Below are 25,861 nucleotides of genomic sequence, written 5' to 3' on the forward strand. Positions count from 1 at the left end.
GAACACTGTAATAGAAACTCCAGCTCACTTTCCAAGACAACATTAAAATTGAAGAATCTTTTACAGTCCGTGAATAGAATTGTGGATATATGATGATATCTTTATTGAAACACGTCTTTGCTTTGGAAATGGTTCTCGTTTTTCATTTGTCGAAGTGTATATATATATGGCAAAACTCGATTGGAAAACGTCGACCTTCGTGCAATGTTACGTGTACTTGGGAGACATCACGGCGCCTATTGGCTTATCCCTCTCGAAATGTCCTATACTACCATTGCATGAGGTGGCAGAAGGGTCGTTGTGTCGAGTTCAACAACCTCTACTCTTGCACGTAGGTAGTTACCTGTCACTAGTTAATTCGTGAATGAGGTAACGGTTTACTGTCAGTCCGCCAGACCATTCCTATTCATTATTTAGAAAATCGATCCCCAACTCACTTCTATTTTTCCTAACCCCCTTTTCCAGATATACACTACAGTAATAGGAATGTCGAACTTGGAACAATTCAAGATTAATGTTTCATTTGTTTTTTCGTAATTTCAAAAGATTTTGTTTATTTTTCCTATTTAGTTGCAAAAATTCTATATAATAAATTAAAAATACCTACACATTAATGTTCCGAATTCTCATCTTAATAATAGTGTTATATCCTACAATATTTTAATTATTTGTTTTCCTTTATTTCTTTTTATCTATTTACTTTTTTTATGTAAAATGTGAGAAGAACATTTTGTTTTTCTTCTTGCATCTAGTCTTTATCATTTTCTTGATAAAGACTTATAATATACAAAAAGTCATGAGAAAATCAAATAAAGTTAACAAGATGTTTTTTTCAAATTTTACATATGTCCAAAAATCAACAATAGTTGCCTACTTTTGATAAGTCATATTTTAAAAAGGTTTCAATCTCCCGACCCTTGTACTAATAGATAAAACAACTAAGAGGGATAAATATACATTTATTAGTTATCAATAAATAAATAGGTATTCAATAATAATAAAATAAGAAATGCGAAATATAAAATTTTACTTTTACCATAATTTATAATAATTAGTTTTATTAAATAAAAAATTGTTTTAAACAAATTATAATTAAAAAATTGTTCTAGAAATTGTTAAAATTAAAATCTTTCCTTTTCTTTAATATATTCCTTTTTTTAAATTTGAGTCCCCAAAAATGGGCCTGATAACATTATCGTTATCTAAAAAGTGGAGTGGGAATCATTTCCTTTAAAAACCAAGGGAAATCCCATTAGAAGTCAGTTAAAAAATTCTTCAGTTCAGTTCAAACTTTTTAGTTTAACTTTTTATTCTAAAATAATCAAGTACAAAAAAATTCATATCTAAAAAAAACACAAGTAAAAAATTGAATATTCTTCAAAAAAGTATCCAGTATTATCATTGCTACAAAATCTTAATTTTAAAGAATTTTATTTATAAAATATTTTCAAATTAATAAAAAAGAATATATTCAAGGAAAGGAAAAGCTGATATTCAACATCACACTGTAAAACAACAATCAATAAAAAAAAGTAAGTGAAATAATAATAAAATTTATTTGATTATCATTTCTTTTCTATTTCTATTTCTTTTCCCTGATAGTATTGGTACAATTAAAGTTGGACCCATACTGTCAACATCACATTTAGGATAGGACCTTTTCCAAAAATTTCGCCGATTCAATTTTAGTTGTATCGACAAAATTCAATCCTTATAATTCTAATTTCCTTATTTTTCTAAAAGAAGATTCAAATTCAAAACTATTCCCAAGTTAGAGGACAATGCGTTTCTGACTTAAAACAATTAATTTAAATTCTTTGCTTTGTGCATCTTAGGATGTAACAATAGTTTTGATTTCATAAAAAAAATTGGACATTTTAACAATACCGAATGATTTTGTTTTAATGTCTCTTGATGTCTGTTCATTGTTTACCAAAGTACCTCTGGGCTTGGTTGTTGATGATTTTTGAGAAATTTTTCGTTTGAAAAATTGGGAATTGCTGCACCTAAGTTTTTTCAGTGCTGTAATATTTCAAATTATCATGAAGTATCCTAAAATAGTTTGTAGTATTCTGATTTATCTTCAATTACCTTAAAGTATTCTGAATTATCTGGAAGTATTTTGAATTTATCTTGAAGCATTCTGAATTATCTCGAAGAATTCTTGATTATCTTGAAGCATCCTAAATTATCTTGAAGCATCCTAAATTATCTGGAAGTATTTATAATTATCTTAAAATATTCTGCATTGTTTCCTTGAATGTAGTCGTATAATAATTTTTTACTCGATTTTTATACGACTAACGTTTGAATAGTAAAATTTGCAAGATATTATAGATAAGAGAAATTGATTATTCGTGTAATCGTAAACGTGCTCTCGATGTATATGGGAAATGTCGCGTTATCGAGCTAACCTGGCCAATAGCCGATACCTTCAACGAATCTTATGGGGCTTAGCTAGTCGACCTATCGGACGTGCTATTTTCATGAGAACCCTCGAGGCTCCTGGAACCAGTTCCCAAAGCCTCTCTCTTACTCAATGCGATAACATTACAATCAAAATGCAGAATTTCGCTATATAGGATTCAGAGAGAGAGAGAGAGAGAGAACTCTTGTCAGGTTAGATGGCTAAACGTGATCGTCGAGCATGACAATCTTCTCGATCCTAATTATACTTGCCAAATCATTCACATGAATAACTTTATCCACTTCCTCTGTTCAATCGATTCCAAACAGATATTCGGGGAGGGGGACTTATTGATTCCTCCACATTACCTCCTTCTATATACTTTCGGATTACATCGCCTCCGTTACTAATGCTCTTAATGCTGATTTACTATTCTCTCACAAAATCTGTTTGCATTCTTTTCCATGTTTGTGAATTTGAATTTGTTTTTTTGTTCTTTTTTCAATTTTCCCACCTTTCAGAGAGAAAACATACAAAATTAGGTATTTGAAATTTTGAACTGAATATAGATGATACAAAATCATGATTCGAAATTTTTAACACATTCTACATTTAAAAATCGTACAGAAAATATACAAAATCCGGTAATAGAGTCATTTGGGGTAAATAGAAACAAGGGGTAAATCAAAACAGTAGTTATTTCAATTAAATAAAAAATTTTTAAAATAAATAAAGCCTCAAACCTTGTTGGGGATGATCTAAGGTTCAAGGTTTGAGGCCGTATTTATTTTAAAAATTTTTTATTTAACTGAAATAACTACTTTTTCTATTTACCCCAACTGAACCTAATACATTTTAACAGAATTTATATGAATAAATACAAAAATTATGATTTCCAAATTTCTAATAGATTCTACATTAACAGGATTAATACTGGATTGTTTGTTCAACTTCAAATTCTGGTATTTTATAAAAGGAATATAATCATTTATTTTGGAAAATACCGCATCCTACTCATTAAAGTGTTTTCGTTATTGTTTTTGTTATTGTTTAACATTTTTTGTTATTTTAATAAATTTTAGCACTTTAGTACAGGAAAAAATATATGTACGACATCTTTAACTTAATTTTCGAAAACTGTACGGGTTTCTTCATCAGAATTTTATTAATCTACGATAATTAATAAATATTCTAATTTTTTATAGTTTGTTGTAGATTTTGTTTTTAATAATCTATATTATTTATTTATATTTGTGCAAAAAAAAATTAAATAAAAACTACAAATAACTATAATTAAAAGATGGTGAAATTTTTTTGGCCTATTGGCTTTTTAATAATTATCAATATATATAAAATTTCACATGACGCGTTTCGACACGATTTCGTGTCCTCATCAGATATAAATCTGTAAAAATGGATCATATAATATTATTTTAACTAATTGTATGTATACGACGTTAGTATAAATAATGAATATAAATTCAATTAACATACCATGCGAAAATTAATTATAAATTTGTTTCTTGAAGATTTTTCTGACATGTTATCTTTCGTAGAAAGAATTTCAATAACTGTTTTGACATGACGACAATTTCATAAATATATTAGTTAGTAAATAAAGTTTTTAAATGTTTTTGTATAAAAAATGATGTAGTCTGTAAAGAAATTAAGAATCATCTATCATTTATGATAATTTAAGGTTAATAACATTAAAGTATTTTGTTTTTATCTTATTACCTTGTTTTCATCATATAAATAGTTAAAAGATTTTAAAGAAATATTTAAATAATAACATTTTATAATATTTTTAATTTAATATAAAATTTTTTTTGAAACATTTAATTAATAAATAAGTTAATAAAATATATACTTGAACACATGATTATTTTCATCACGTGTTCAAAAGTGAGGTTATAAATTCTGTCAATTTAAAGGTGACTTCATAAGGAAGAGATATAAAAGGCCAAAGTTGATATATGAAAGGATTCTAAGGTTGTATTGTGAAAAGAAATATTTAAGAATATTGATATTTAAAAGTGATCGTTAATAAGTTGTAAATAAATGACGCTAAGTTTTTCAACATCAGTTTTTAAATTGATTGAATTTCTTTCATTTAAAATGTAAAACATTTCCAATATTAGGCGTTTTCTTAAGTTTTTTTCGCAGTGTAAAATTTTAACATCTTTTGCTGAAAAATTAAAATGATGTTTTTCTTCTGTTGCATGTTTGCATAAGGCTGTTGATGTAGATTTAATAGCTTCTTGGTATTTGTGTTCAGATACTCTAGTTTTCAAATGTCTTGAGGTGTGTCCTATATAGTATGATTCACAATCTTTGCATTTGATTTTGTAAACTAGATTAATTTTTTCGAAATTTGGAAATTGATCTTTAGGTAATTTTAATAAGTTATTTTCAAATTTATTAATTGATTTGAAAACAACCTTAACATCAAATTTTTTAAAAATTCTGATAAAAGTGTGTGAAAGTTTATTTATATAAGGTAGAGATACTACTCTAGAGAAGTCTAAGTTATTTTGTGATGTATTCGTATTTTGAGTCAAATTGGTTTTTTCATAGCTTTCGATTCTTTTGTTAATATATTTATTCAAGAAATTGGTAGGATATCCATTTTCTATCAATGCGTTAAAGACAATATTTGTGTCCTGACGCGGTGAAAGGGACCTTATGGTATAATAGCAAATTGTACTTTTGAATGTTCATAATAAAAAACGAATTGAACAAAATAATTTCTAGTTTTTGGAAATGAAAGAGCAACACAAATAATTTGATTTCCAAAAATTAGAAATTATTTTGTTCAATTCATTTTTTATTATGAACATTTAAAGTACAATTTGCAATTGGACCATAAGGTCCCTTTCACCGCGTCAGGACACATTTATGTTTTCAAGATGGTATTTAGGATGAGAAAGTTTAATAGCTCTATCTATTAGAGAATAAAGAATACCAATTTTTGTGTTAATGTTGTGATTTGATTGATAATTTAGATAATTTCCTGACCATGTACTTTTTCGATACCAATTTGTTTCAATATTATTGTTGTTAAAATCCAAAGACACATCAAGATAGTTTATTTTTTTGTCTTGTGCAAGTTCCATTGTAAATTTCAAATGGTTATCTTTAGAATTGAATTTTTCAAGAAAATGTTTAAGTTTATTATTAGGTAAACAACAAAGAGTATCATCAACGAATCTGTAATAAAAAATAATGTTGTAATTTATTTCATCAAAAATTTGTTTTTCGTAATATTGCATAATAATTTCTGAAATTACTGGAGAAATCGGACTACCCATAGGTGTACCGAATTTTTGCCTGTAAATTTGATCTTGGAACTTGCAAAAGGCATTATCCAAACATAATTTTAATCCCTTGATAAATTCACAACAAGGGAGTTTAGTGTGTTTTTTATATCGAGACCAATTTGATTTAATTATATCACAGACTAACTCACAATCAATGTTTGTGAACATTGAAATTGCATCGAGTGAAACTATGGTATAATCCTCTGGAATATAAACATCAGAAATATTTTTAATAAATTGCCAACTATCCTTTAATGTGTTTTTAGATTTTGAAGTTTCTTTATATAAAATTTGCTGGTAAAAAACTGATAAATTATAAAGTGGAGAATTTATAAAAGAGGTTACAGGTCTCAAAGGGTTCCCATCCTTATGTATCTTTGGTAAACCATAGAATAAAGGTGGTAAACCATTGTGACATTTCAATGAAGAAGCCAAAGTATCAGAAATAAAATCTCTCAAAACCCATTCATTAATTAGTGAGTTTAATTTTTCTTGAATGCTGTTAATAGGGTTTCTAATTTTTTCGTATACATTAGGATCATTAAGCATATTATTTACTTTATTGATGTAATCAATTTTGTGTTGAACGACTATTGATTTTCCTTTATCTGCTTTAGTTATTATAAGGTTTGGGTATATAATATATAATATAATATAATATAATATAATATAATATATAATATAATAAAGTAAATAATATGCTTAATGATCCTAATGTATACGAAAAAATTAGAAACCCTATTAACAGCATTCAAGAAAAATTAAACTCACTAATTAATGAATGGGTTTTGAGAGATTTTATTTCTGATACTTTGGCTTCTTCATTGAAATGTCACAATGGTTTACCACCTTTATTCTATGGTTTACCAAAGATACATAAGGATGGGAACCCTTTGAGACCTGTAACCTCTTTTATAAATTCTCCACTTTATAATTTATCAGTTTTTTACCAGCAAATTTTATATAAAGAAACTTCAAAATCTAAAAACACATTAAAGGATAGTTGGCAATTTATTAAAAATATTTCTGATGTTTATATTCCAGAGGATTATACCATAGTTTCACTCGATGCAATTTCAATGTTCACAAACATTGATTGTGAGTTAGTCTGTGATATAATTAAATCAAATTGGTCTCGATATAAAAAACACACTAAACTCCCTTGTTGTGAATTTATCAAGGGATTAAAATTATGTTTGGATAATGCCTTTTGCAAGTTCCAAGATCAAATTTACAGGCAAAAATTCGGTACACCTATGGGTAGTCCGATTTCTCCAGTAATTTCAGAAATTATTATGCAATATTACGAAAAACAAATTTTTGATGAAATAAATTACAACATTATTTTTTATTACAGATTCGTTGATGATACTCTTTGTTGTTTACCTAATAATAAACTTAAACATTTTCTTGAAAAATTCAATTCTAAAGATAACCATTTGAAATTTACAATGGAACTTGCACAAGACAAAAAAATAAACTATCTTGATGTGTCTTTGGATTTTAACAACAATAATATTGAAACAAATTGGTATCGAAAAAGTACATGGTCAGGAAATTATCTAAATTATCAATCAAATCACAACATTAACACAAAAATTGGTATTCTTTATTCTCTAATAGATAGAGCTATTAAACTTTCTCATCCTAAATACCATCTTGAAAACATAAATGTGTCCTGACGCGGTGAAAGGGACCTTATGGTCCAATTGCAAATTGTACTTTAAATGTTCATAATAAAAAATGAATTGAACAAAATAATTTCTAATTTTTGGAAATCAAATTATTTGTGTTGCTCTTTCATTTCCAAAAACTAGAAATTATTTTGTTCAATTCGTTTTTTATTATGAACATTCAAAAGTACAATTTGCTATTATACCATAAGGTCCCTTTCACCGCGTCAGGACACAAATATTGTCTTTAACGCATTGATAGAAAATGGATATCCTACCAATTTCTTGAATAAATATATTAACAAAAGAATCGAAAGCTATGAAAAAACCAATTTGACTCAAAATACGAATACATCACAAAATAACTTAGACTTCTCTAGAGTAGTATCTCTACCTTATATAAATAAACTTTCACACACTTTTATCAGAATTTTTAAAAAATTTGATGTTAAGGTTGTTTTCAAATCAATTAATAAATTTGAAAATAACTTATTAAAATTACCTAAAGATCAATTTCCAAATTTCGAAAAAATTAATCTAGTTTACAAAATCAAATGCAAAGATTGTGAATCATACTATATAGGACACACCTCAAGACATTTGAAAACTAGAGTATCTGAACACAAATACCAAGAAGCTATTAAATCTACATCAACAGCCTTATGCAAACATGCAACAGAAGAAAAACATCATTTTAATTTTTCAGCAAAAGATGTTAAAATTTTACACTGCGAAAAAAACTTAAGAAAACGCCTAATATTGGAAATGTTTTACATTTTAAATGAAAGAAATTCAATCAATTTAAAAACTGATGTTGAAAAACTTAGCGTCATTTATTTACAACTTATTAACGATCACTTTTAAATATCAATATTCTTAAATATTTCTTTTCACAATACAACCTTAGAATCCTTTCATATATCAACTTTGGCCTTTTATATCTCTTCCTTATGAAGTCACCTTTAAATTGACAGAATTTATAACCTCACTTTTGAACACGTGATGAAAATAATCATGTGTTCAAGTATATATTTTATTAACTTATTTATTAATTAAATGTTTCAAAAAAAATTTTATATTAAATTAAAAATATTATAAAATGTTATTATTTAAATATTTCTTTAAAATCTTTTAACTATTTATATGATGAAAACAAGGTAATAAGATAAAAACAAAATACTTTAATGTTATTAACCTTAAATTATCATAAATGATAGATGATTCTTAATTTCTTTACAGACTACATCATTTTTTATACAAAAACATTTAAAAACTTTATTTACTAACTAATATATTTATGAAATTGTCGTCATGTCAAAACAGTTATTGAAATTCTTTCTACGAAAGATAACATGTCAGAAAAATCTTCAAGAAACAAATTTATAATTAATTTTCGCATGGTATGTTAATTGAATTTATATTCATTATTTATACTAACGTCGTATACATACAATTAGTTAAAATAATATTATATGATCCATTTTTACAGATTTATATCTGATGAGGACACGAAATCGTGTCGAAACGCGTCATGTGAAATTTTATATATATTGATAATTATTAAAAAGCCAATAGGCCAAAAAAATTTCACCATCTTTTATTTAAAATTTTGGCTTCTCAAACTTATTAACTAAATAACTATAATTTCTGAATCCAAACAACAAAATTTTCCCATCTTATTTTACAATCAATATGCGCTAAGTAATTAGAAAAAAAAATATATAACGCACATTAATTTCTTAAAAGTTTACAAAACACATAACATCAACTGACGTTTTTAATTAAATTCATATATCTAATACAACGAGATGAAATTTGCATAAATTTTTATGTCTTTTTGCAAACAAACGATATGTTCATATAACGAGGGAACCTAATTATGAAAATACAATGTGTACACACTCTCTATGAATGGTGGTGGAATGTTGAAGTAGTATAAGCAGCGCAGTAGAAGCACCAGCAGCATCAGACAGGAATGCGGTTGTGAAAGCGAGGAAAATTATTGGCTTGGTATAATCAGATAATCGGTTCAGCATGTCCCCAAAGATCCCCACATTATTCAGGACTTTGGGAACCCTCACCTAAAATCCACGATGTTGTTTTGCAATGAGTTTTGACACTGTATACACGATGTTCGTTCGGCGCAAAGCAAACTACAAATTTCACGCGCTTCTGAAAGCATCGACATTCAGTTTCTCCCTCGACCCTATCGTGTAACTTCCGCTTTATATGACCCAACCAGTCTATATATATATAGATATACTTCCCTTCATGAACTATAGAGATTAATAATGGAGCACGTGCCAGCAATAGATCCTTTCTTATCGCTTTGATTTGAACAATTTGCCATTTCTTGATATCCCAAAACCTTTTTATTTATTCCCTTGAAATGATCTTATTCACAGATTTCGAACAATCTTTAATTTAATTCAATCCAATTTGTTAAGAATCAATTTTCTTTTAAAAAATGATTTTAACTCTAATGGAGTCAGTAAGAATATAACAGAATTTACCATCAGTTGGTAATGTAGATTCCTGGTATAAATGATGCCATGTCGATAAGCATAAGTTCTAGTTTACCGACTGATGGTTATCTGCTAAGGAAATTGTTAGGTAATTGATTTTGAAACTATTTTTCCTTTCAACTAATTTATTATCCTAAAATAAAAATTGTCTCATAATTTCTGGTTATTTAGTTATGGATTAATATAGTTTTTCAATACAACTTTCCATTTCTAATTAAATTAATATTAATTTAACAGAAATTACCAACAGTCGGTAATGTAGGTTTCTAACAAAAACGATGTTATGACGATAAGTGCGGTTGCTAGTTTATCGACTGATGGTAATCTGTCAACTAAGTTGTTCGATAATTATTTTTGAACCTATTTTTGTTAATATCGCTAGATAAAACCTGTCTTCTAATTTCTGGTCATACAGTAATAAATATAGTTTTTTAACACAACTTTCCAACGATGATAGGAAAAATATTTAATGGTAAGAAGAAAATTTTATGGGATAAAATTTGTATGTCCATACGATGCACAAATTTTCATAGCGAATCACCGCATGCAAATAGAATCTAGAATAGTGTGAGTTGAATAATGCATCGTATTTTATGTAATATGGATGCTATTACGCCCATGTAAAATGCATTCTCAGACAGCTGCTTTGGGTTTCAGCTTCCATTTGAGGCTCAACCAGCGACATCTAGACGACATAGGAAACCGATGCTTCTGTTCACAATGTTAGAGAGAAATTTCCCTATATATATATATAATTCTCTTCAGAATATTGACAATAGTATTTTAGAAATAGTGATTTATCATTATCTAAAGTAAAATATTAAAAAATTTTAATCATTAAATAAATTATATTCATCTATTGAAAATGAAATATTATTTATGACAAAAATCATTTAGATATTTTATCGGATTTTATTAAAATCAAGAAATTGCATTACACAGTCCAATCATCGTTAATATATTTCCATAATGGAGATTCAACTCAGGAATTTAATTATAATGAACGATAATTCTGCAGTTTGTAATTAAGACATTTTTAGATGAGAAGAAAATTCCTGATTTTTCTTTTCTATAGTATCCACAAGTTATGAAATTATTATTATTATTATTATTGTTAAAGTTCCAAAACAGATTAAATTTCTGTGAAAGAATATATCAAAAATTGATTTATGAAAAAAAAAGAAAGTTCAGTTTCAGATTTGATCCAAGTAATAAAAATCTCAACTAAAAGTTTTACCGGAAGTAAATGCATTCAATCCTCTTAAGACCGTAGCCTTATTGCGAACACTTACACCGACAGAAAGTTGTCTAGAGTCTAGAAGCGAACGCAGACACTCATCTATCTATGTGTCAAGGATAGTACAAGGAGCCTGGTGCTGTACGGCAGTTTCTATCGTGGTTCGTGTAAACACAACCAAACCCTCTCCTTCCTCAGTAAAGATTTGTAATACTCTCTTAGTCCTTTCCAGCTAAGAACACCCCTTCCCCCCCCCTTTCACTTCTACCATACCTAAAACCCACCACCTCTTACAATCCTATAACCCACCAACAGGAAGAAACTTGCTTAATTTATTCGCAAAACTTGGCCGCATTTATTACCGTTCCTTCTTGCAAAGTCTACCGTGTCCGCGATACACAACGCGTCTAATATGCTTTGGCTCAACTTTCAACCTGTTGGTTATGCCAATGGCATTCGATGAATTTACTTTTAATTAAATGCAAAATTTCTCTATGATTAACAATCTATGATTTATATATTATTGTAAATAATGGAAATAATATTTCCAATGAATAGGAGAATTATTGGATCCATTTAATTTTGCTAAATAAAATAACTGGTTGATCATATTATAAGTGGAGTCATATTAAACGGATTCTACTGTATGCAAGATCTTTCTTCATCTTGTATAGGAAATAACACTGAGAGACAATCATCTGCATTATTTTGTTCTCCTTTAACATATTGTATATCGTATTTAAATTCTCCTAAACGTAATCTCCATCTTAATAATCTTGAACAAGGATTTTTTACGTTATTTAACCAAACTAATGCTTTGTGATCTGTCTGAATAGTAAATTTTCTACCTAATAAATATTGTCTTAAGGCCATCCGGGAAAAATCCCTAACCTAAAAGTGTTTTCCCTTGCGAGATATTACTCGTAAATAACTTGAAATATGTTGTTCGGATTAATTAGATGAGGGCTCGCTGATTAAGAATCATCTCCATTTTTACAAGTAATTTTGTGGTTATAAAAGTTGGATTTTTGACAGAAGTGGGGACAGACATTGAATCTATGTGGCGCCAATTCTAGCTAGTGGCCGCTGCTGAACTAACTTACCCCAAATTACAATATTATTGCAAAAATGGAGAAGAGCCCCACTCAGTGATCCTTCCTCTATTATTCCTCCAAATGCCAACTCGAAATACTTTATCCTTTAAAGATGAGAAGAAATTTACGAAACCCCTTTTTGCCTATGTTTAAACCTTTTTTTTCAATAATTATTTATCCAGATTATGCAAAATTCCGAGAAGACCTTCCTCTATTATTTCCAAAAAATTACAATCTAAAATATTCTATCTTTTTTAAATGAGAAGAAATCTACAAAACCATTATTTTCTCCCGGATGCGATGCCCTTAACATATTTTAGTTGCCCACACAATTGTCAATAACTCTTTTTTTGCTGTATTATAATTTTTTTCTGGTTTATCTGTACCTCTTTTGAAATATAACAACGATGTTCATCTTAAGATAAAGCACAGCTCCTATTCTTACATTGCTAGCGTCAGTTATTAATACAAATCTTTTATTAAAATCTGGATATTTTAATATTGATGATTTACATAGTATGTCTTTTAATAATTCGAAACTTCTGCTACACTCATTCGTCCAATCAAAAATAGTTTCTTTTGCAGTTAATGGTTTGTTATATGCGTAAAGTTCTTAATTAATTTTCGGTAATATCCAACTAGACCTAAAAATGATTGTATTTCTGTTCTTTAAAATTCTGTACTGCTTCTATTTTTAAAGAATTTAGTTTGAGTTCTTCTTTTGTGATTACGTGTCACAAAAATTCTAATTCTGAGCGAAGGTATTCACATTTATTTGGTTGTAATTTTAATCCTAAAACTTTTACTCTTTCCATAATATTAATTAAATTTTTATTCTGTTCTTCTAAAGTAGATCATGACTACATTCCGAACTAAATATTGTAGCTCACTTAATTCTGCTTAAAATTGAAGCGGGGGTCTGTATTTATTTGATACAAATAAATATTTATTCCATAATGATCAAGTAACCGATTATTTGAATCGAATAAATTTTTTTTCAGTGTATAAAATTGGAATAAACTGACAATAATTTCCAAAGAATTAAATTTAAAAATATTCAAAACGAAATGCCATATTATTGCCAATTGCTGAAATTTTGCACCGGAATAATATCTAAACATAACCTCAATTATGGATTTACTCTGTTGATAAATTGTGGTGGACCAGTTAATTATAACAATTCTTGAAAAGAGTAAATCCATAATTGAGGTTATGTTTTGATATTAATTCGGTGCAAAATTTCAGCAATTGGCAATACTGTGACTATACTATGTACACAGGCCAACACCACACTATTCTACGCGATCGCGGATCGCTCCATATTTTTTTCCTCGAATAACGATACGAAAACAAAACAAAGTGACAGCTTCGGCAGCCATGTTTATTTTGACTATTATACATATATAGGTATAGTGGATACTGTCAGCAGTGGCGCTGTATACTAACATGTTAAATTTTTAACCGATCGGTAACATAGAAAACTATAAACAATTTAATTTCCAAATTTGACAAAAATAAGTTTGGCATCGAGATTAGATCGAAAGTAATCAAATAACACAAAAATCTTGAAAATATAACTTATAGTAAGATGTTGTCACGTCAAAAATGATATATTAATTATCTTGTATTATCGAATGTTGGAAGTTGTGAATTTATCATTAGAATACAGTAAAACATAATTGCAGATCAGTTTCGTTAATTTTCGTTAATTTTCGTTAATTTTCGTTAATTTTGCTTTAGAAACTTAATAAAAGAAACCAAATGTATGATTACTGCGATTTAAACAAATTAACAGTTAACACAGAAAATACTGTAATAGTTATTTTTTCGAAATCGCAGGCAACTTAAAAGCAGAAAAAATTAGACAATCCAAAACTTACTTCACTAATATTTGCTTTTTATGAAAATCATTTTTTTAAATAATGGATTAAAATCATCCTAAATAGTTTCTGACAATATTGTTTGTTCCAGCTTAATGCAAATAAATTTTTTTTTAAATATATTAAAGAGCCCGAAATTTGTAAATATAGCATAAAATATCCAAAATTCTGATGCAGTTCGTTCCTTCATTTTCAATAGTAAAGGTGCTTGTTTGTTCCCTTTCAAGGGATTATAAAACGAAATATCAACGGATTCTTTTTCAATACGGATATGAAACTTTAGAAAGCATATAAAACAATTGTATCGAATTAAAGTGAAAAAAATCTCTCAAAAGAAAAACCAAAGGTCAATTTTGTAGTGGAACTTTTATATAGAAAGAAAGTGAGAGAGATGAAATTTTTTGTCATTAAAATTATAAAAAAAAAAAATTGCACAGCAAATTAATGTTAGATTCTTAAAAAAAGATCCTTTCTAAAATATTTTTATTATATTTTCACTGTATTTTGTGATAAGATAATGACTATAAATTTCGTTTTATAATACCTTGAAAAAGAACAATAATGTTCAAAACTAATTGAGAATAATAAATATACTTCATAAGACCACAGAACAGTTCTAGGTATTTTCATTTTATAATTACTACTTTACTAATGTTTCAAATGCTTTTTACAAATTAGCTTTTTATCCAAGATTACATTAAAAGTTTTTGTTTATGACGTCTAACTGCATTAGCCTTAAATTCTAGAATTTTTTTTTCATCTTATTAAAATGTAATAGTTAACAAAGAATCTAAATAGAATTAGACTAAAATTTTTAGAATCAGCATGCCAATGGATATATATATATATATATTAATTTAGACAAGGATATATATATATAAATTTTAAAAAATTTTAATTTATCAAATATTAGATTTCGGTTTCTTTTCTCTTTAAAATTTGACAATGATTCATATGTTAATTTTGATAAATTTCTTCTTTTTTCATTTTGTGCCAAATAAAATGATCGTTAAACGTTTGCCGATAAGAAGTGTGAATAGAAAACATTTCTCTGGGATTGGAGAAAGAGAGGTTTGGGCAATTCTGAAAACCTTTAGAGGGAAGGTTTTCATCTTCCATCTATCACTTTTATATTCGTGCTCTCTTTCACGTTCTTCAACCGACTACTACTACTACTACCACTACTTTTTCTTCCTCTTACTGGGATTTCTTTTTTATTACAGCAGTGCAAGATGGGAGTCGATGCTAGACGATCGATCACTGTCAATGTCTGTCAGCAGGACACAATTTTGTCGATATCGCGAAATTCATCCAATGGAACATTCCCTGATCCCATGGAATGATTACCAGATCTCCATTATTCGCTATTTAAGATCCCTCCCTTTCACCCACTTCCTCAATCTACTTTCAATATAATTACTATGTCTAACTTTAATAGTCACTCAAGTCGTTAACTTTCGACAAAATTTCATCGCTGAAATGTATTATCAGTATTTCTATCGGTTTTATCATATTATCGCTAATTTTACTTGATAGTGTAATAAAAATGTGAAATATTTCAAGTCTTGCAATTCAATTTAATATTTAATTTCTTTCATTTTTGTTACAGGTGAGTTCCAGTTTTGAATATTTCAAGAAATGTGACGGTAAGGTTTTTTACTTTTATTAAATATATTTTTGTATTGATTCATCCAATCGAGGTTAAATCTGTTTTCTCGGATTATGTTATCTATAACATTTTTCACATGGTACCTTATCTAGGTAAACATTTAGCTTTACAGAAAATTTTATACATATTTTCTGAAAAATATCTCATAGCCTCCCATCATAATTAATATTTTAACAATACCTTTCATAGTTGTTGTTACACTTGTATCAGTTCGGTTTGGATTTTTGATTTGTATAAAGATATTCTTTTTCATGGTTACGTTTTAACCCACCCTCGATGATAACTTATATTTTAATTAACTATTTTATTTACTAATAAATATTTGAGAACTTATTTATTTACTTATTTATTTTTGAAATATTAAAAATGCAGTAGTAATATTTTAGCTTAATGAACAATTCAATTAACAGCTGTAATCCTCTTTGTTCATGAACCGTGCAATTGTATATGAGATCATTAGTAGAAAATTTAATTACAAGCCATAAATACAAATGCATTTAATTTACGTAACAATATTGTTTTAATTTGAAAATAATTAGTACGTTTAGAAAAATATATTTATTTTTGTAATTACAAAAATTGACAGCTTGAAATTTCAAAATTAAAGTATAATTTCATATTACCATAGTAGAGCCAAAAATTCATAAAGAAGCTGTTGAACAAAGTTTTGAATATCCTTCAGTTCTTTTGAATTTTGAAACTATGATTTTGGATACTAGTAGTAAAATCAAAATTGGCCGTTACGTCTGTAAAAAATTTTATAATAAGGTGTTTTTCCTAACGCACAAAGTCACACACATGAGGTCAACGTACACGAAACATTGAACAATTAACTTGTTAGCTGAGCATATTGCGAACAATCCGTGTATTGTTCCATCAGTAGTCGCTAGAGTTTATAGAAGTTTTGTTGTTATAGCAATTTACAACTTCAAAACTCAACGAAGTTAACAAATTCGTATTGTCGACAAAACAAAATTTGTACTGACAACAACCATATTTGTAATATCAACAATTAGAATTGTATTAACAAATCTACACAGTAAAATAAGTCTTAAGGATATGTGGGCAAAGGACGTTTTTTTGTGCTTTTGAAACTTTCTCTGAAATAAAAAATGATTTCGGGTTAAAACTTTGGAAAAATGATTTAGTTTAGTACAAGAAATCTCGCTATTCTTCTCATTTACTATAACTTGACGCGCAAATAATAAAAATAAATCAATAAATAGTAAAATTTGTATTTCCCGCCATGTTTGTTTTTATTTTCGTTTAAAAATGTCACTTTTTAAACATCATTTTTTAATAATTTAACTCAAAATTATGTATTTTTCGGAGAACAGCGAGATTCCTTGTACCCTAATCTATCATCCCTCAAAATTTTAGACAAAAATCTTTTCTCATTTCAGAGTGAAATGTATACTACCAAAACACATTTTCCCACACCGCAAAAAAATCCTCTTGTTTCAAAAGGATTCCTCTTATTTCAATGCATAGTTTCCTCTAGTACACCGAAAAAACGATATTCTAATTTTAAGAATTTTCAACTTATTTTAAGAATATGCGAGACTTAAATAGGCGCCATGAATATATTCTTAAATTAAGAATAGAATCTTTTTATATTAAGAATATTTTCTTAGAATCACTTTTTTAGAATATAATCTTAAAATAAGTATATTTTCTTCTTGTATCAAGAAATATACTTTTAGCAGTTTTAAGAATACTATAAACTTACTTTAAGAATAGTAAATACTTAATTTTAAACCAAAATATACATAATTTCAAATAAAGAAAAAGTACAGCATTTTTATTTTAAAAATATTACTTTTATTAAAGTTTTCAAAAAAAGAACACAATTTTAATACTTAAAGACAATGTTAACCAATTGTTGAACATTTTTTTCAATTTGGAATCACACAAACTTAAATTACGTAGATAAGATTAAGAAACGCAATAATATTTTTTTTTATAAATTTTTAAACGTGAAAAATTAAAACTAAACAACAATTATTACAATTGTAGAGAACAATACTTTTAAACTTTACTATGATTGTCAAAAAAAAACACTCCGACGCGCACGACGACTCGTTAGTCAATGGCGACGCGAACAATCTAGCAGCACGTCAATTCTAGCCCATATTCTTGTTTTAAGAAGAAGAAGATTTAGTACATAGAAAATATTCTTAAAGTTATAATCTGCTTATGAATATTATTAAGAATATTTTTTTAAGAAAATAATAATCTTAAAACTAGAATACCGTTTTTTCGGTGTATATGCTGCAAAAGGATGTCCTCTAGGTTTAAGAGGATTGTCCTCTATGTAAAATTATTCCTCTTAATTTAAGAGGATACTCTTATTTTAAGAGGAAAATATCATCTTAAAAAGAATTCTGAAATAATAAAAATGCAATCATCTAAATTGTATGTCATAGATATAATCTATAAAATATTAAAAGAAATAAAATTTGTTATTCCATGATTTACATCTATTTGAGTATAAATAAATTAACTAAATCTATTTTTAATAATATTTTTATGCACAAAACATATAATTCATTAAATTTGAAAAATTTAATTTTAAATAAATTTTCAAATAAAATTAAAATAAATAAAAATCGTAAATAAATTTTTAAATAGCATAACCTCAAAATTATTTAAATTTTCTTAAAAATTACTTTTAAAAATTTCTTTTACCTACAAAAATAGGCACGTATTGTGTAAGTTGCAACTCTATCAAGATATTTAAAAGATTATTATCCATTTTGGTTTATTCACATTTTTTCACACGGAAACTAAAACTTTTTCACGCATGATATGCGATTTATGACGCGACGTAACTGATATGACGCAATCATCTTTACGCATGAGCGACTTTTTATGGGAAATCCTCTTAGAATTTAGAGGATTATTCTTAAACATAGAAGATTATTTTAAATTCTAAGAGTATTATTTTAATTCTAAAAAGTTTATTCTGAATATAAGAGGAATGCTTTAGGATAGTCCTTTTGTTTCGATCCTCTTGAAATTAGAGGAAAATATTTTCATTGAAAGAGTAATACTCTTGTTTTAAGAATAAAATTCAAGAGGATTCTGTAAGAGGAATTTTCCTCTGAATACAAGAATATTTTTTTCGGTGCATACTAGGTCACGTGGGAAGTTCCCACATACCCTTAAATTGTTTACACCTCAAATTAAGCAAAAAAAAAAAAAAAAAAAATCTTACTCTTTCTTTCCGCACTGTAAAACGAAAGGTATTAATTTAATACCGACTTTAGGTACTAAATTGTCATTTGGTTTCATTTTGATACCTAAAATCGGTACTATTTTAGTACTTTATTTTTACAGTGCGTTTATCCCCAAAAAAATCTAAAACAAAAAAAAAAATTTAAAATTATATTGAACAAAGAAGATCTATAAAATTGTCAATCATGTAAAAATAATTGGTTTTTATGTATAGTTGCAAGCAAATTAAAATATACCAAAAGGTTCGTGGAATTGACGAAAGTTTTAAAGTATATGAAAGACTCGCGAGTAAGAAGTATATATATATAAAGAAGATTGTGGAGATGAATTGGGTATGAGGTGGAGCGAGAAGATGGAGGCCAAGTTTAAACTTGTCGTAAAGAAGAAAATCCCAGAGGATGGGATGGGGTTGCAGAGAAAATAGGGGTAGCCTGAAAAGGTGAAGAGAAAAAAGGACTATGGTTGGAAGTAGGAAACGGGGTATAAGGATAGGTACCAACTCTTGAAGTTGCAAGTCCCTCGAGTTGAATACAACGAGGGAGAAAGAGAGAGAGAGAGAGAGAGAGAGAGAGAGAGAGAGAGAGAGAGAGAGAGAGAGGTACCAATTTTGAAACAGCTTTCCACCTAAAAGTTACAGAACTTATGAAACTAAACAATTAAACTAACTGTATACTTAAATACATAAATCAAACTTTATAGGCGGATAACTTTCAGTAAATATGTCATTATTAACTTACAGTTTCACCTATAGAGATGAATGATAATAATTGAAAAAGCTGATTAGCAGATGAATATTAAACGCTTTCAATGTTCAACTACTTCTTTTATATATATAATTAATTAAATAAATATTTAAATTATAAGGCGATGATGAATAATAAATAGAAAATTTATAACAAATCACTTACAGTTTGTGTTGGTCGACTTGATAATATGGCGTAAAACTCTTTTTGATTATTGATTTAACTTGGTAAAATGAGGGAATATTTCTAGAGATTTACAAATTTTGTATAGCAATTAATAAATAGGTATTTATTGAAACACAAAAATTTCGCCACTTACCTTTCTATTTCACTTTCAACATTTACGTCGGTGAAGTTTACAACGTTTATGATCAACGATTGAGAAGAGAAAATATTTTTCTATGCAAATTATTTATTTATTTATCCAAAATTTTTTTTTGCAACGTTTCTTGATCAATAATTAAAAAAAAAAGAAATTGTAGGCAAAAAATTAGTTATTATTTACCTCTATGAAGTTGGTGTCGACGCTCAGCGCCGAAAATTGTTTTTCACTAGATCAAAAGTATCAAATTATTTTTTTTTTTTTTTAAGATTTTCAATCCAAATAATGCCTTGAGAAATACTTTTCAAGATATTATGTGGTTTCAAAATATTTTTAAAAATCATTTGATATTTTTGGTCCCGTGAAAAATAAATTTCGACGCTGAGCATCGATGCCAACTTCATGGAGGTTATTATTTTTTGAGTGAAAATTATATTTTTTTTTTCAATCGTTGATCATAAACGTTGCAAACTTCACCAATGTCAACATTTTACTTCCGCTTTTACCCATATACCCATACACTTCCACAATTTCACTTTTACCATCCATTTTCATATCCACTATCACCATTTCACTCTTTTTCATTCTACTTCCACTTTCACCATTCCACTTTCATAAATCCATATCCACTATTGTGGATCAAGTCGACCAGTGAATTTGGTAGTGAAATCGTGAAAGAGGAAGGATGGAAGTGAAAGGGGAAGTGAAATAGTAAAAGTAGAATTGGATGGTGAAAGTGGAATTATGAAAATAAAATGGTAAAAGTGAAAAGGAAATTATATAATCGGTCCCCAGAACAAAAAAATCGAACCGAGGCACAGTGGGGAAAAAATTTTTTGATCGCTAAAAACGAATCTGATGTCAGATTTTCCAAATTTTAAAATGACGGATCCAATATGGCGGACGAATTTTCTAAAAATTAATCACATTTGAAAATTTTAAAATGGCGGACGAATTTTTTGAATATGAACGAATTCTATTGAAACTAGTTACTCGGGGGTTTTTAAGATATAGCTGAATACGAATCTGAGGACAGATTTACAAAATTTTAAATGTCGATTCCAATATGGCAGACGAATTTTTAAAAATCCATCAGATTCACTTGAAACTTCTTACTCGGGGGTTTTCGAGGGCGCTGATTACGAATCTCATGTCAGATTTTTAAAATTCAAAATGTCGAATCCAATATGGCGGACGAAATTTTTAAAAATAAACGAATTCTATTGAAATTTGTAATTTGTGGCTTTTCGAAGTCGCTGAATACGAATCTAATGTTAAATTTTCAAAATTCAAAATGTCGGATCCAATATGGCGGACGAATTTTAAAAAATTCATCAGATTCACTTGAAATTTGTTACTAGAGGGTTTTTGGGGTCGCTGAATATGAATTCGATGTTAGTTTTTAAAAATTCAAAATGTCGAATCCAATATGGCGGACGAATTTTTTAAAAATGAACGAAATCTATTGCAATTTGTAATTTGGGGGAGTAATTTGTTACTCGGGGGTTTTTGAGGGCGCTGATTACGAATCTCATGTCAGATTTTTAAAATTCAAAATGTCGAATCCAATATGGCGGACGCATTTTTTAAAAATGAACGAATTCTATTGAAATTTGTAATTTGTGGCTTTTCGAAGTCGCTAAATACGAATCTAATGTTAAATTTTCAAAATTCAAAATGTCGGATCCAATATGGCGGACGAATTTTAAAAAATTCATCAGATTCACTTGAAATATGTTACTAGAGGGTTTTTGGGGTCGCTGATTATGAATTCGATGTTAGTTTTTAAAAATTCAAAATAGCGTCTATATCATTGCCAATAAGGCCCCAAAAACTCAATGTTTTCTGAAAAAGAAAAAAAATTTCTCAATTCGAGTACAGTATAATGAACAGCACGTTAGGGTGGTCTATATTTTGGTGAATTTTCATTAATAGTGTCGCGTCGTTCGTCCAGAAGTATGATAAATCGCTTGGGTATATATATATATATATATATATATATATATATATGTATATCTCCCAGTAGGATTTTGAAGCAACGATAATGACTGTGCACCCTGTGCCTGTGTCGCAGTGCAGCGCCACTACTCATCCCCTGTATATAATGTTGAATACACGGGGTGCGCGGCATCGCTTGGGACATCGAGTGGGCACATTGGTTTGAGAGTATATAGAGAATATACCCTGGGGGGGAGGTAGGATAATGGGGAGGGGGGGTGAGTGGGTATTTGTGAGTGTGCTTACACAGTTGAAAAAGGATAATGGTAGTGGTGGTGGAGAGTTTCGTTTCATATTCATACAAAATATACAGAAAGCGCGCACGTGTATACTCGGCCTGGCGTATACCATTGTTTTGCCATCCGCATTTATTTCTATCGCATAAAACGTCCGGTCATCCGAGACCGGCAAAACCACGCAAGCCCATCGAGAGCTGCATTAAAAGTCAGGAGTCGACATTTATTACTTATAGTCTCTAGAATTGCTTCTGCATGTGTTGCACCGTATACATACATATATAGTTGATCAACTTTTCCGATATACATATTACACTAAATCTTGACCAAATGCCTCAATAAAAGAGTTTTTGGCAAAAAAAAAGTAAAAGAAGGCACAATAGGTGTAGTTTTTATTTTTTTAAAAAAATTCAAATATAAGTTAAATTGTGAGTTTTTTTGTGATTTTTTTAATAAATAATGTTTAGGTTGTTGTTTCGTTGCATCGAGAAATTATTTTATAAATTTTAAATTTTGAAAATCTAATTGAAAATTTTGTAATTAGGGAAATGAAAAATTAAAGGATTTTATGATATAATTTTTAAACTAATGTTAAATATTTTAAAATGTGTTTAAAATAATATTGGTTTTCGCAATTTTTTAAAAACAGAAATACATACAAATTTTTTCCTTTTTTTTGACAGTATTATACAAATCTAACTGTAGTAAAATTAATTCAAAACAATTGAAACTTAATTAATGTTAAATTATTAAAATAATAATTAAATTTTGCTAAAAAATAAATTATTAATATAATATTTATTAATTATTTAATCAAACCCTTTAAAATCTGAGTATAGTATTAAAAACAGGTTAATAATAAAAGTAAATAATGAAAAAAAAATACTTTTAGAATATATTTTAGAATATATATAAATATATATATATATTCTACTCGGACGTTGAATATTTAATAATTATTTTTTTTACAATTTTTATATTCTGTATTTGTCATTTTTTACATTAATATATAATATATGTTATTTATATTATAACAATATATTTTAATAATAATTATAATCATGTCTTTCTTAATTTTATTATTCTAAAATTTCAAAGTTTCTGTGTAGTTTTGTATATATTTATCATTTCTTCCTGTGGAAAAAGTTTATGAGACGAGCTCTTGCATTGTTTCTAAGTTTCTGTTAGTTGAGAAAATGTACTTAAAGAAAAAAAACGGAATTTTTTTTTTTATTATCTCTTTTGTCTTTAACGTGAAAAACTATTTGTAGAAAAATAAATAAATAAGACTCTAAAATTTGTTTAAAAAAAAACTCAGAATGTTTATTTATTTTATTTATATATAGTTTTTTATTTCTTAATTACATTAAATTTATATAGTATTAATAATTAAAAGAAATTTTATTTAAATAATTTTATTTAAATAATTTAATTTGATAATATTTTGTTAAAATAAACTGAGAAAGAGAAAGAATTTTCTGTATGAAAAGTGAATATTCGTTTTAAGTAGAAGAGATCGATTTTAGTCAGACATCACAATTCGTATTGTAATGTAACCGGCATATCTCCTTTCTTTACTCTCAAAGAGTAATTTTTTATTTTTTATGAGTAAACACTTTAAATTTTTTTTATATTTTATGATGCGATACAATTTTATTTATTTTTTTTTTAAATGTTTATTACTTAAGTTGTAATTTTATCATCAATTGTTACTTTAATGATGGAATTGTGAAGTCTGACTAAAATCTGTCCCTTCTACTTAAAAGGAATATTCACTTCTTATATAGAAAATTCTTTATCATTTTTAAGTTTATTTTGACAAAATATTATCAAATTAAATTATTAAAAAAGAACTTTTTAAAATTACGGTTATAACTTTTTACACTAAAAAAAAAATGGCATATTTTTTTTATTGAAAACAGTTCTTTGAAACTGAATTCAATACTTGAAATATAAACCTTGAACAAAAAAATAAAATACAGGAACATATTCAATTTTAATAAATATAATTATTAAATATAATAAATAAATTTTAAAATTTAATTAAGGCCATCCGGGAGAAAATAATGGTTTTGTAGATTTCTTCTCATTTGAAAAAAATAGAATATTTTAGGTTGTAATTTTTTGGAAATAATAGAGGAAGGTACCCTGCCAGGGGCTCTTCTCGGAATTTTGCATAATCTTGATAAATAATTATTGAAAAAAATGTTTAAACATTGGCAAAAAGGGGTTTCGTAAATTACTTCTCATCTTTAAAGGATAAAGTATTTCGAGTTGGCATTTGGAGGAATAATAGAGGAAGGGTCACTGAGTGGGGCTCCTCTCCATTTTTGCAATAATATTTTGAGGAAATAATTTTATTAAAGATTTAAAGTGGAGTAATTTGGGGTAAGTTAGTTCAGCAGCGGCCACTAGCTAGAATTGGCGCCACCTTCTGGGCCACTGACACATAGATTCAATGTCTGTGTGCTCGCCTCCCCTACTGTCCCCACTTTTATCAAAAATCAAACTTTTATAATCACGATTTTCAATACTTTTTTATAAAATTACTTGTAAAAATGGAGATGATTCTTAATCAGCTCGCCCTCATCTAATTAATCCGACAAATCCGAACAAGATATTTCAAGTTATTTACGAGTAATATCTCGCGCGGGAAAACACTTTTAGGTTAGGGATTTTTCCCGGATGGCCTTAATCAAAAAAATATATTAATAAAAAAATAATATTTAATTATTTATAAAGTTTAATACGAATATTTATTTTTAAAAATTATTTTTAATAACGATAATAAATTTCTCATAGATACAGCAATTTACTATATAATAAATTGCATTTTGAAAATATTATACGATTTTCTGTCTTGCTATCGTTTTGTTAAGGTTTTACGGCTTTAAATGCGTCAGCAAGAAAGATATGGACTAAGATTCGGATTTTGGCAAATAACACGTATCACGTTTTAAAGCTGAGTTTGCGTATTCTACAAGCAGGATTTGCGTCAAAAGAAGGGTTATAAAACAATTCATGTAAACACTTAAAACGTAAAAAAGGTTTTTATTTTTCTACCCCATCTATATATATATATACTAGAGGGGCTACGCCCCCCTGCGCGCTTCGCGCGCCAACCCCCCTATTTTTGGCGGGAAATACAGAGAGAGATGAGGGAAGGGGGAAGGACTTACTGCTTTATTAGGGTCTTAAAACAAACATAACCTCAAAATTTAGGTCAATTTTTGGCGGAGGAGGGGAAATGAGAGGAGGGAGGGGGGACTTGCGGCTATATTCAGAGCCTTGAAACGAACATAACCTCAAAATTTAGGTCAATTTTTGGCGGAGGAGGGGAAATGAGAGGAGGGAGGGGGGACTTGCGGCTATATTCAGAGCCTTGAAACGAACATAACCTCAAAATTTAGGTCATTTTTGACGGAGGAGGGGAAATAGGAGGGAGGGGGACTTGCGGCTAAATTTAGAGCCTTGAAACGAACATAACCTCAAAATTGAGGAGGGGGGACTCCCCCCTCCT

At 28.0% G+C, this 25,861-nt stretch overlaps 3 long non-coding RNA genes across 3 annotated transcripts in view; 2 read left to right on the forward strand and 1 right to left on the reverse strand.

The window, feature by feature from the left end:
• Positions 1 to 3,714: 3,714 nt before the first annotated feature.
• On the reverse strand, positions 3,715 to 4,525 carry LOC127277648 (uncharacterized). Its single transcript, XR_007842387.1, has 3 exons — positions 4,145 to 4,525; positions 3,902 to 4,062; positions 3,715 to 3,812 (listed from the first exon to the last, which is right to left on the reverse strand). It is a non-coding gene; the product is annotated as an uncharacterized LOC127277648 (long non-coding RNA).
• Positions 4,526 to 7,984: 3,459 nt separating this feature from the next.
• Positions 7,985 to 8,987, forward strand: LOC127277647 (uncharacterized). Its single transcript, XR_007842386.1, has 3 exons — positions 7,985 to 8,557; positions 8,640 to 8,800; positions 8,890 to 8,987. It is a non-coding gene; the product is annotated as an uncharacterized LOC127277647 (long non-coding RNA).
• Positions 8,988 to 12,112: 3,125 nt separating this feature from the next.
• Positions 12,113 to 25,861, forward strand: part of LOC127277649 (uncharacterized) — a 90,752-nt gene continuing 77,003 nt past the window's right edge. Inside the window, exon 1 of the long non-coding RNA XR_007842388.1 lies at positions 12,113 to 12,222. This is a non-coding gene — a long non-coding RNA (uncharacterized LOC127277649). The remainder of the gene's footprint in view (positions 12,223 to 25,861) is intronic.

Source organism: Leptopilina boulardi, unplaced genomic scaffold, assembly GCF_019393585.1.
Source record: "Leptopilina boulardi isolate dan_hultmark-lab unplaced genomic scaffold, ZJU_Lbou_2.1 LbouV2_172, whole genome shotgun sequence".
NCBI lineage: Eukaryota > Metazoa > Arthropoda > Insecta > Hymenoptera > Figitidae > Leptopilina > Leptopilina boulardi.